Below are 13,372 nucleotides of genomic sequence, written 5' to 3'. Positions count from 1 at the left end.
CCCTGCCGGATATTTAAGGCCTGCCATGTTCTTGACCCAGTGCTTGGTATCTTTACTTATTTTTGGGTTCCAGGTTCTGGTAATTGTGATTCCTGTTTTTTGTTGGGTTCACGAGCTCGTGTCCCCTTCCTAGTACACCCCTTCTCTGTCCCTGGCGCTTATTTCCTTCCTCTTTATCCTTGCCCCTCCTCCCCGTGTTGTTGGCTGGTTCCTGACTCTTGTGACCCTGTACTCGATTTGATTGGCCTGACTTCGAGGGATTGCTGGGGCTCCAGCCCCCTTGGACTCCTACCTGGGACAGACGCAGAGCGGAGGGATTTCCTCGGAAGCGACATTGGAACCCTCTGGAAGACGCGGCATAACGCTGCAGAAATGACGAGTAGAACGCTCGACTTCCGCCTCTTTGTGTTGCCCGTCCACGTCGTTGTGGGTTGTTTGGTCGGTATCGACGCGCTGAGAGCACAGATCAGCGCGGTCGGTACAGACGCGGTATTTGGTGCCGTTAGTATTATTTGTCCCTGCCCTTCTGTTAAAAACCTTGGACTAGCGATAAGGGGGTTATTTATGCCTTAGTTTGGCTTTTTCCCCCTACGGTCCGTTTCCTTTGGAATTCCCTTAATCGGAGTGCTTCGCAATACATTACCCTGAACCAGGAAGTGGCTGTGGATCAACTTTCACGTCCTGCTGCCAGAATCTCCCGAGGCAAATCCTGTATATACAACAAGTAAGGAGGTTGTGGGTAACTATGGCAGAGTGTGGTCATGGGTTAAGGAGGGGGGCTGTGTAGTAGGAATTTGGGGATTGAAAGTAACTGTGTGTATTACTTTCCAGGTACAGAAGCGTGGAGGTGGTGGAATAAGCATTTGGTTGGCTGTCCTGAGCGGGGTTGAAGCTTCTCCACGGTCTTTTCCCCTTGTTTTATTTTCCCACCCCCTGTCCTGGGTTCAGGTTTTGTCTCATGGTTATCCATCATATGAGTGACAGTTGAGCCAGGGCAGTGGATTGGGCTATACTACGTTCCTGCAGTGTTTGGGCCGGTGGAATCCAACAGAATACCAAGCCCACGAATAGTAACACTGCCTGAACGAGTATGGAAGAGGATGCGGATGGGGTCCACAATCTACCCACTATGCAGGATGTAATGTGGGCGTTAACCGCACTACAGGCACAGGTACAGGACTTACGGCAGGAAAATGCGGGACTTAAACAGGAGCTTGGGGCAGTGAGGGCGAGAGAACAGGTACGAGATAGGGGACCGGGTCCCATCATACAACCAGCAACATTTCAGTATGGTGGAGGGACGGGACAGGGTGCTGGAGGGGGTGCTCCTATAGCTGTTACTGTTACAACACCTGTTCCTGTTCCCTTAGCCCCCCCAGAGAGGTTCTCAGGAGACAGTGATAAGTTTGGGTCTTTTATGAACCAATGTCAGCTGCATTTTATGTGTAGGCCGAACGCCTTTCCGGATGATGCAGCTAAGGTGGCGTTCACTATATCATATTTGTCTGGCACCGCTGCTCAGTGGTCGATTCCCCTTGTGGATAGTGATGATCGTGTTTTGTACGACTACCCAGCATTCAAAGAGACAATGAGAGGGTTGTTCGCCAAGCATGCTTTTATGCAGGCTAGCGACGCTGAGTTACTAAAGCTGAGACAGGGCAGACAGGATCTGTTAACGTATATATCCACTTTTAACAGATTAGTGTCAGAGACACATTAGCCAATGGCCAAGAGGACATCCTTGTTCTATCAGGGTCTTTGTGAAGAACTCAAGGACGTGGTATCGCAGGTAGTAGATGGATCCTCCAGACGATTGTGCCGCTTTCATTGATTTAGTGGTAAAACTGAACCATAGGTTGTCTGAGAGGAGGGGGGAACGACATCGGTTCCAGGCTTCGAGGGGGAGTTATGTGAAACCAGAAGTAAAACCCCTAGTGATCATAGAGCGATTTCGGAACCTATGGAGATAGGGGGGGTGAGAGGTCCCTTATCCCTTGAAGAAAAGAAACGAAGAAGGGAGCAGAATCTATGCCTGTATTGTGGTCAAGGAGGTCACTTTGCACGGGAGTGCCCTGTAAAACCTTCTGGTGTGGCATTGAGTAAGAGGGTCGCTTGTGTACAAGTGGACAGACATTCAAGTGCTCAGGATGGATTGGGTGGGACGTACAATGTGCTGGGTGTGGTGGATCAGGTGCCTAGGCATTTTGTTGTTCCTGCGCATCTTTTGCTTTCTGTGAGTAAGCGAGTGCCAGTGTCGGTTCTGCTGGATTCCGGGGCAACCGGGAATTTTATCGACATCTCTCTGGCTGGAAAGTTAGAGATACCGTGTCGTAATAAAGATCAGCCGGAACCTGTGAGAGCCATCGATGGCACGGAATTAACCTTGGGGTCTATTCCCGTCAGACTGAGCCGTTGAGGTTGTTGTGTGAGAACGGTCATTCAGAACTGGTGGTGTTTGATCTTATTGACGCCCCTTCCTTTGGTTTAGTATTGGGGGTTCCTTGGCTTCAGGCACATAACCCTAAGATTGATTGGGTGCAACGTTTGGTGACTTTGGATTCCACACATTGTCTTAAGCATTGCTATAAGGAGGCTAGGGAACGGGTCTCCCCATTGATGTGTGCAGTGACGGATGTCGAGGCTGTGCCTTTGCAGTATGCCGCCTTTCAGGATGTTTTTGATAAGGTTCGGGCTCAGGGTCTTCCTCCACACCGGTCTTTTGATTGTAAGATCGACCTGGTACCGGGTGTTACTCTGCCTTGTTGTCGTATATACGCGCTTTCAGAACCTGAGGAGGTACATTTGAAGGAATACTTGGAGGATATGTTACGGATGGGCTATATCCGCCCCTCCTCTTCGCCTGTGTCATCGGCGATTTTCTTCATTCCAAAGAAGGAGGGGACGTTGAGGGCCTGTGTGGATTATAGAGCCCTGAACAAGGCCACGGTGAAGAACAGGTACCCTCTTCCACTCATCCCCGTGTTGTTGGATCAGCTCTGCAAAGCAACGGTGTTTACCAAATTGGATTTGCGGGGCGCTTACCATCTGATACGTGTACGTCCCGGGGATGAGTGGAAGATGGCATTTAAGACCAAATTTGGGCTGTTCGAGTACTGTGTGATGCCGTTTGGCCTATGCAATGCGCCGGCGGCCTTTCAGTCCTTCATTAATGAAGTCCTCCGTGACTACCTAGATAGAAGTGTCATCGTCTATCTAGATGATATCCTGATCTTTTCTGAGACGGGGGCTGAACATCAAGAACATGTGACACAAGTGCTGCAGCTGTTACAAGAACATCATCTGTATGCCAAACTAGAAAAGTGTCAGTTCAGCACCCCTACGGTGGAGTTCCTGCGGTTTATCATTTCAGCGGGAGGCATCCAAATGGATCCTAGGAAGATACAGGCTATTGTCACCTGGCCTATTCCAGCTTCTGTTAAACATATTCAGTTCCTTTTGGGTTTTGCCAATTTTTACAGGCGATTTATATCCCACTTTTCTGATATTGTGTCTCCCATGACCAGGTTGTTGAGGAAGGGGGTTCCTTTTGTTTGGACTGCAGAGACTCAGGATGCCTTTCTCCTTTTGTTACAGAAGTTAACGTCAGCCCCTGTATTGGTGCATCCCGATCCTGCTCTATCGTTTTATGTGGAGACGGATGCGTCATTGTGCGCCGTGGGTGGGGTGTTGTCCCAAAGGGATGAGGTGACTGGTCATATGCACCCCATTGCCTTCTTTTCGAAGACCTTGTTGCCTGCAGAGCGTAATTACACGGTTGCAGAGAGGGAGTTGTTGGCGGTGAAATTGTCATTCGAGGAGTGGCGGCATTATTTATGGGGTGCTCGGCATACCATTGCGATTTACACAGACCATAAAAATCTGGAGTTCTTCCGGTCTGCCCGTGCGTTAACACCTCGCCAAATGCGGTGGGTCTTATTTTTTAACGAGTATGACTTTGTCATAACATACCGACCAGCTGCACAGCAGAAGAAGTCAGATGCTCTTTCCCGGATACACGTGGTCACTAGGGATGAGGGACAAGAAAAGGTAGATAGACCTATGATCAATAGTGAGAGGATCATAGGGAGTGTAAGTACGGACGATTTTCCTACCCTAGTAAAAGAACATTTGAGGCAGCTGGATTTGGCCCCTTGGTTAACATTGCCCCAGGTTGTGGTTCGTGATGGTTTATTGTACCATGAGGATCAATTGTTTGTTCCCCCCGTCCTGAGGGAGGTGGTTTTGCAATGGTGTCATTCCTCTGCATTGGTAGCGCATCCAGGAATGCTGAAAACAAAGGAGTTGTGTCTGCGATGGTTTTGGTGGGACATGTTGGCTAAAGACATTCAGGCCTATGTGACTGCTTGCCCTGTTTGTGCTATTAGTAAGCCCTCTCATTGTAAACCAGCTGGGTTGTTGCGGCCCTTAGAAGTTCCTCCTGCTCCTTGGCATACCATTAGCATGGATTTTGTAACTGATCTTCCCTCTGTGTCAGGATATACAGCAATCCTGGTAGTGGTGGATCTATTTACAAAGATGGCGCATTTTATACCACTCATAAAGATCCCATCCGCCAGAGACATGGCTTTGGTATTTATGTCTTCCATTGTCAGGATCCATGGGTTGCCTTCTGCAATCATATCAGATAGGGGGGCGCAGTTTGTGTCTCATTTTTGGACCGAACTGTGCTCTGTGCTCAAGATGAGAATACGACTATCCTCGGCTTACCATCCGCAGTCTGATGGTCAGACTGAGCGGACCAATCAAACTATGGAGCAGTATTTGAGGTGTCTTGTGTCATCTTTGTCTTGTGATTGGGTGGTGGCTCTTCCCATAGCGGAGTTTGCTTATAATAACAGCTTGCATTCCGCGTTAGGCATGACTCCTTTTTATTGCTCACTGGGGTACCATCCTAGGGCATTAGACATCCAACCTACTGGGCATGTGCCAGCCATAGATGATACGTGTAGGAAGTTAAGAGACATCTGGGGCGTAGCAAGGGAACAATTGCAGGAAGCTAAGGTTAGCATGAAGATCCAGGCCGACAAGCATCGAGTCCCTGCACCGTCTTATCAGGTGGGAGATAAGGTGTGGTTGGCGTCCCGCAACCTTAGGTTGCAGGGGTCCCGTAAGTTACAGCCTAGATTTGTGGGCCCATTTTCTATCGTACAGGTGATTAATCCTGTGGCAATGAAGTTGGAGTTGCCTGAGGACTATAAGGTCCATCCTGTGTTTCACACGTCCTTGTTGAAACCGTATGTCCCTTCTGCTCAGGTTATGCCACCACCTCCGCCTGTGCTGGTTGATGGGGAGGCGGAGTTTGAAGTACGGGCCATACTGGATTCCAGGCGTAGGCAGGGTCGCCTCTTCTATCTTGTTGATTGGAAGGGTCACGCTCCTGAGGACCGGTCATGGGAGCCGGCTGGTGGGGTTCATGCCCCTCGGCTGGTCCGTCTGTTCCATAGACACCATCCCTCTAAACCCCGTCCTGTGGGGAGGGACTTCGGGGGGAGGTACTGTTAGGAAGCTGGCCCTGTCCGCTTTCTATGGCCATGCTCTGCCATCACATGACCTGCCCTGCCGGATATTTAAGGCCGGCCATGTTCTTGACCCAGTGCTTGGTATCTTTACTTATTTTTGGGTTCCAGGTTCTGGTAATTGTGATTCCTGTTTTTTGTAGGGTTCACGGGCTCGTGTCCCCTTCCTAGTAAACCCCTTCTCTGTCCCTGGCGCTTATTTCCTTCCTCTTTATCCTTGCCCCTCCTCCCCGTGTTGTTAGCTGGTTCCTGACTCTTGTGACCCTGTACTCGATTTGATTGGCCTGACTTCGAGGGATTGCTGGGGCTCCAGCCCCCTTGGACTCCTACCTGGGACAGACGCAGAGCGGAGGGATTTCCTCGGAAGCGACATTGGAACCCTCTGGAAGACGCGGCATAACGCTGCAGAAACGACGAGTAGAACGCTCGACTTCCGCGTCTTTGTGTTGCCCGTCCACGTCGTTGTGGGTTGTTTGGTCGGTATCGACGCGCTGAGAGCACAGATCAGCGCGATCGGTACAGACGCGGTATTTGGTGCCGTTAGTATTATTTGTCCCTGCCCCTCTGTTAAAAACCTTGGACTAGCGATAAGGGTTTTTTTTATGCCTTAGTTTGGCTTTTTCCCCCTACGGTCCGTTTCCTTTGGAATTCCCTTAATCGGAGTGCTTCGCAATACATTACCCTGAACCAGGAAGTGGCTGTGGATCAACTTTCACGTCCTGCTGCCAGAATCTCCCGAGGCAAATCCTGTATATACAACAAGTAAGGAGGTTGTGGGTAACTATGGCAGAGTGTGGTCATGGGTTAAGGAGGGGGGCTGTGTAGTAGGAATTTGGGGATTGAAAGTAACTGTGTGTATTACTTTCCAGGTACAGAAGCGTGGAGGTGGTGGAATAAGCATTTGGTTGGCTGTCCTGAGCGGGGTTGAAGCTTCTCCACGGTCTTTTCCCCTTGTTTTGTTTTCCCACCCCCTGTCCTGGGTTCATGTGTTGTCTCATGGTTATCCATCATATGAGTGACAGTTGAGCCAGGGCAGTGGATTGGGCTATACTACGTTCCTGCAGTGTTTGGGCCGGTGGAATCCAACACAGCGCAACCCCTTGATGGAGCGGTCCCAGCGCACCCAGGCTGCCAGGGGTTCCAGAGCAAGGGCGAAGAGTAACGGCGAGAGGGGGCAGCCCTGACGAGTGCCACGCCCAAGAGCGAAATCACCCGATCTGTGGTTGTTCACAACAACTCGTGATAAGGGAGCAGAGTAAAGGAGTCGGACCCAGCCAATAAAGCCGGGGACGAATCCCAATTTGGCCAGCACTGCAAAAAGATAGGGCCATTCCACTCGGTCGAAAGCCATGGTGGCGTCCAGAGACAATAAAATGGCTGGCTCATAAATATAGGCGGCATTGGCCAAAACACCATGGAGGCGCCTAAGGTTGAGGGCAGTATTCCTCCGGGGCATGAAGCCAGACTGATCGGGATGCACCAGGGTGGATATGACCTTAACAAGCCGCGTGGCGAGTAATTTCGCCAGAACCTTAGGTTCCACGTTTAAGAGCGAGATCGGGCGATATGAAGAACATTCCAACCGAGGTTTACCCTCCTTGTGAATGACAACAATGTTGGCCACACGCTGATCGTACGGCAATTGACCACACTCCAAGCTCTCGATAAACATGCCCCTCATGTAGGGGGCCAGACGATCGGCGTTGGGCTTGAACAAGTCTATGGGAAGACCGTTAGGGCCAGAGGCCTTGCCAGAGTGCACGCCCCGGATGGCCATTGCCACCTCATCGTTGGTGAGGGCAGAGTCCAAATAATTCTTGTCGTCGTCCGACAGAACAGGCAAGGTAATATCACGCAGCATATCCGAATTGTCAGCCTCAGAAAATACACCAGCAGAGGTATAAATCCCAGAGTAATAGCGGGCAAACTCCTCCACTATCGACTGGGGGTCTGACGTGGCCGCAGAGCCCGCAATTTGCAGCTCCGGGACCGGCCTAGAGCCCCAGTCGCCCTTCTCCAGCCAAGCGATCAGTTTGCCGGCCTTGTCTCCATGTTCGTAGATTCTATCCTGGGTGGTATCGAGCTGTGCCCTAGCGGTGTCACGAGTCAAAGTCTTGTATTCATCCCGGACCAGCCCGAGGCGGTGATCCGCCCACGGGTCGCCCCCGGAGGAGGCAGCAGTCTCCAGTGTCAATAGCTCCGCCTCCACCCTGTCTAGCTCAGCCCTTCTCTTCCTTTTCTGGTCGGCAACAAGCGAGAGGACCTCCCCCCGAACAACTGTCTTGTAAGCCTCCCAGAGAGAGCATCTAGAGGCGACCGAGCCCTCGTTTTCACTGAAGTAGCTCTCAGTCACGCGCCCCAGCTCCCTCTTCACCACGGGGTCTCGCAAGCGCCACGCGGGGATGGGGGCAATCCTGCCCACATCTCCCCGTCCCACACACAAACGTAACCATACTGGCGAGTGGTCAGAGACCCCCCGCACCAAATGTGACACCTCGCCAACCGCGGCCGCGTGGGCCGCCGGCAACAAAACATAGTCAATGCGAGAGAGGGAACGGTGCGCCGCGGACGCGTGCGTATATTCCGTCGCTCCCGGGTGCCGAGTGCGCCAGCCATCTATTAAGCCCGTAACCGAAAGAAAGTCGGGCAACCACCTGCGAGAGGGCAACAAAGCACGGGCGGGAAGCCTTTCAAGTTCACCATCTGCGACTGCATTAAAATCACCCCCGATCACCATAAGGCCCATGGGCAAAGCTAAGAACATCCGACCCAAGTCACTAAAGGTATCAGTCTGCAGCGATGGGGGAACATACACAGACATAAGCGACACAGTTCTACTCTCCCATGCACCAGAGACGGCAACATAGCGCCCACGATTGTCAGACCAGGTAGACTGAACAGTAAACGGGAATGAATTCTTAACCAGGATACCCACTCCCCTGGATCCCGTGGTAAAACCAGCATGTGCCACCAGCCTGTAGCCACCCCTGTGCAGGGCCAAACAGCGTTTCCCCAGCAAATGGGTCTCCTGCAACAGGACAACATCTGGAGTACGCCGTTTAATGAATTGGTTCACAGCAGTGCGTTTTATCCGGTCTCCCAGGCCATTAACGTTCCAACTAAGGACCGAGAATCCCAGGCCCTGTCTAGATGTAGCCATTGGTACAGGATAATCGAACACATTTCAAAGGAGTCCATAGCATGCATCGGTCACTAACCACAAACACAACAACATCCCATTCCCCCAACCCTGAGTACGAACTCCCCCCACCCTGCACCCCTGCATGTAACATGTACACATCCCCAACTCGCAGTGTGCCTGTCGCCCCCACAAACTAGATCTAAACGTAGAAGAACGGAGGAGGACCTTACAACAGGTCACCAGCCCCCCCCACCCACGACCTCCCAAGTCCCCCCCCCTTAGAAAACCCAAGAATAAGAGTCTCACATCAAAAGTTACAGGGGGGGGAAGTTAAAGTTCAATAACCCCCCCTTCAGCCCCGCAATGCGATAAAGTGATAGTACATAGCCGTTATCAAATGGGGTATCACTCCTCGTCCTCAGCTTGAGTATGGCCTTCGGGACCCGGGTCCCCGAGTTGATCGAGCCAGTCCGCCGCCATCTCTGGTGAATCAAAAAACCAAGGCTTGCCAGCATGTTCTATCCGTAGGCGAGCAGGGTACATCATCGAGTACTTCATGTCCCGATCTCGAAGCCTCCGCTTAATAGTCACAAATCCCTGCCGTTGCCTCTGCACCATCCGAGTAAAGTCTGGAAAGAATAGCAAGGAAGCGTTTTCGTAGGCCAGCGGGCTTGATGATCTCGCGGACTGTAAAATGGCGTCCCTGTCTCGGAAATTCAGGACCCTGGCGATAATGGGCCGGGGAAGTGTCCCAGTTTTCGGGCGACCACCGGGCACCCTATGAGCCCTCTCCACCGTAAAAAAGTTACTCAGACCCTTGGGTTTCAGATGACGCAGGATGAGGTCCTCGACAAAGAGGTCCGGGGATGCCCCCTCCGCTCGCTCCGGGACCCCAAGGATGCGGATGTTGTTCCGTCTTGCCCGACCTTCGTACTCATCGAGCTTACGATCGAACTGATTACGGGCCACCTTGAGATCCGACACCGCTCTCTGCAGTTCAGACACATCTTCGATGAGGCTCCCCGTCTTAATCTCTAAGCCTTTGACCTTCTCAGAGGTCTTGGTGAGGTCGGCCCTGACAAGCCCCACCTCGATGGTGACAGTGTCCAATTTTAGATCGATTGACCCCAAGGAGGATTGAATCCCCTTGATGGCCGCCATCATCTCCTTCATGGTCGGATCATCACCAGTCGGACCTCCCTCGGGGCCCCGGATCGGGGAGCGCTTCGCCTCCAACGGGGATCCCTTGGAGACGGCATATTTGTCGATCCGGTTCGATTGGGCTGGACGGTGTGATCTCTGTGTCTTTGGCTTGTCGGGGTCACGAGAAGCCATCTCGATCGCAAAGGATGGAGAAACCCACCACTCCTCAATCGAGCGGAAAGGGGTCTTGCGAGAGTAGACTGCAGGATATCGCAGAGAGGGCGATGGCACTCCGATCGCAACCCGGGTGCAACAAAGGATGGTCCGGCCGGCCACTTCCGGTCTCGGCGTCCGATGTTGTCGCACTGCGCCCCGGGAAATGACACACTCGGGGTCCCGGGCTCCGATGTCGTAGGCCCCAATTCTTTCGACGACGATAATCAGCCGCCGGAGCAGGCAAACGAGCCAAAATTTCACCTAGTGACTCAGGTGATGGTCCCCCACCAGATAGCGGGGACGGGGTACAGGATATTGTGCCGGATAGGCGGTCAGGATGAGGCGGCCGGCGGAGCCGATGCTCAAGCGGCCATCTTGGTCGCTGGCGCGGCTCCTCCTAGCAGATCTTTTTTATTGTTGTTCTCTTTTCGTCTGGGGAGCTGGGGACTAGCACGGTTTGTTCTAGGGCCCTTATTCTTTCTTCGATCTGTGTGATTTGTGCCCTATATGCTTGATGTTTTGCAATCTGGTATGCTAGTAATCGCCCTCTTAAAAAAGCTTTATACGTGTCCCAGACGATTGGGAGTGTGGCTGCATCTAGGTTAAACGTGAAAAACTCATTAGATTCTTCGATCAATTTATTTGTTACTTCTTCATCCAAAAGAATGCTTCTATCGATAGTCCATCTCTTGACCAACTGGGGTCCTGACAGCTTTAAAGTTAGAGTGACCCCTGAGTGATCGGAGATATGAGCAGCAAGATGTTTTATCTCCTCCACTTGTTGGACTAAATGTTCTGCGATTAGAAAAAAATCTAGTCTCGATTTGTGACGGAGTTTCTTATTATGGAATGTGAATTCTCTTTTTATACCATTTTTTTGCCGCCAGATATCTTTCCAACCAAACTGAACTATTGCCTTGGATAATATTGCGCTGGTTTTAGGATTATGAGAGAACCTGGCCGCAGATGTTTTTTCCAGCTTTGGATCAATTACAAGATTAAAGTCCCCTGCAAAAATGATTGGATCCTCAAAATCTAGAAGTTCAACTAGAAGGTCTTTTAAAGGTAAGGGGTCATCTGAATTTGGACCATAATATCCTACAATCGTGAGTTTATGCGGATGTTGTTTTATCTTTGCTATAGCCCATCTTCCCCAAAGCCTCTGAAGAGAAGTGGGGCCACTTCAAAACGCGTCAGGCATCCAGGGCAGTTTGAACAGTTAAAGGATATCGTTGTGCTGGAGGCGTGCTTACCATTCAAGGCTCCTTGTGTGCAGCTGAGGTCCGGGTGCTCCTTTGTACGTTGGGTACTTCGGAGCTGGAATATTTATGCGGCGAGCCATGCCGCGGAAAGGAGCACCACCCTGAAAGAACCGGGGGCCATGCGGTCTTGACTACGGGCTGAGAACATGGGACAGCAGCATATGGATTTTGCACGAATTCCACACAGCGAGGCCCATCTGTGGGCTTGAAAAGTTACCAACTGAACATTAGCGCGACGCGAGGCACTACAAGTCCCATAAGTCCCATCCAGGGCGTGCATCTAAGCAAGAAAGGGGGTGGTGCCTCAAGCGCTCCTTCATAACTGCCAAAGCCTCTGAAGAGAAGTGGGGACACTTCAAAACGCGTCAGGGTACTTCGGAGCTGGAATATGTATTGAAGAATGAGTGGGTGTATGAGTGTCTGAATGGATGATTTAATAGGTGCATGAATGACTGTATAAGTGAGTGATTAAACGTGTTTTACTAATACATGGGTGACTGACTAATCTCTATCAATGTCTGTATCAGTCTGTTAGTTGGTGTGTAAGTGGCTGCTTGGGTTGGTGAGTAGCCACATGAGTGTCTATATGGGTTTTTGATTAGTTGTCTGAGTACCAGAATAGGTGCCTGAGTGTCTGTGTGGGTGGGTGTGATGTGTGTGACTCACTGCATGGATGTCTGAGTGGGTGATTCACTGGGTGTATGAGTTCAAGTGTGAGTCTGTGAGGAGCTGTATGGGTGGGTGAACATGTGTATGGCTGTGTTGGTGAGTGAATGGATGTCTCAGTGGTACATGTGTGAGTAACTACATATGTGAAAGGCAGTATATGTGAGTGTTGGAGTATTATAAATGATTATATGTGAGCTTGAGTGAACGTGAGAGTGGCTGTATGGATGAATGTGTGCTTTTGTCAGTGATTGTATAAGAGAGCAAGTATGTGTTAGTATCTGTATAAATAAGTGAGGTGGTGTGTGTATAACTGTGTAGGTGAGTAAATGGCAGTGTGATTGATTCTTTGCATGACTGACTAGCTGTGTGAGTAACTCTATGGGTAAGTGGTGGTGGTGGGTATCTGTGAAGGTGGATGAATGCATATGATAGTGGCTGTTTTGATGAGTGACTGCATGTATGAGTGACTGTATGGATGAGGGAGTGGATGTGTGTGTAGACCTAGGAATCAGTGAGCGGGTATTTAGTAACTGGTATTGGTGTGTCCATGGTTTCGAGAATGGCAGTCTGTATTTTAGAGTGGGTATATCAACGATTATATTGGGCTGTGAAGAGGTGCATCAGAATATCACATGGATGATGTCATCAGTGATGTCATTTGAGATGTCAACAGTGATGTCATCAGTGTTGTAATCAGTGATGTCACTGACCATGTCATGAGTGATGTAATATGTAATGTCATCAGCAGTGTATTGCCGGAGCGTGAGTTATAGTTAGCTCAACTAACTATAACAGCCGAATTTCTCTGGTTTTGTACGAGTGAAATGTCCAACTAACTATAATGTCCCTGAAACCTGTGTTTTTTTCAGTGAATTTCTATGTTTTTTTAAATGATCATTTCTAACTATGCCTACATAGGTAGGACCTGTGCAGAAAGAGCAAGAAAGGTGAAGAAAGAAGCAAGAGATGTGCAGAAAGAACCAACATGGGTGCAGAAAGAGGCCTACTTTGACTGTACCTTATAACAGACTCATACAAAGTACCCTAATCATTAATCCTTCTCCGAATATGTCTTAAACTTCACTTTTCTCTTGAGAGTTCACTACTAATCGACTGCTCAGAATGTTAGGCCTACCAAATATAAAACAGCAATCCTAAGCATATCACTGTTTTAAGTCTAACCAAGTTGGTGAAGGTATGCATGCGTGTCAATGTTTTTACCTAGTGACCTGTTAAAATGAAAATAAACATACAAACACTTGAATACCTGTGTTTCGAACAGCATACCCTATAAAGTTGTGTAAAAAAGGAGTATTCATTTCTTTCCGCTCACAATGTAGGGCACATGTTTATTCAATAGACTCTATGACACATATATATTTAAGATATGTTTGCCTGTGCAA

Source organism: Lissotriton helveticus, chromosome 4_1, assembly GCF_964261635.1.
Source record: "Lissotriton helveticus chromosome 4_1, aLisHel1.1, whole genome shotgun sequence".
Lineage (NCBI taxonomy): Eukaryota > Metazoa > Chordata > Amphibia > Caudata > Salamandridae > Lissotriton > Lissotriton helveticus.
The sequence above is the reverse complement of the archived record's forward strand: the minus strand, read 5'-3'. Positions refer to the sequence as shown.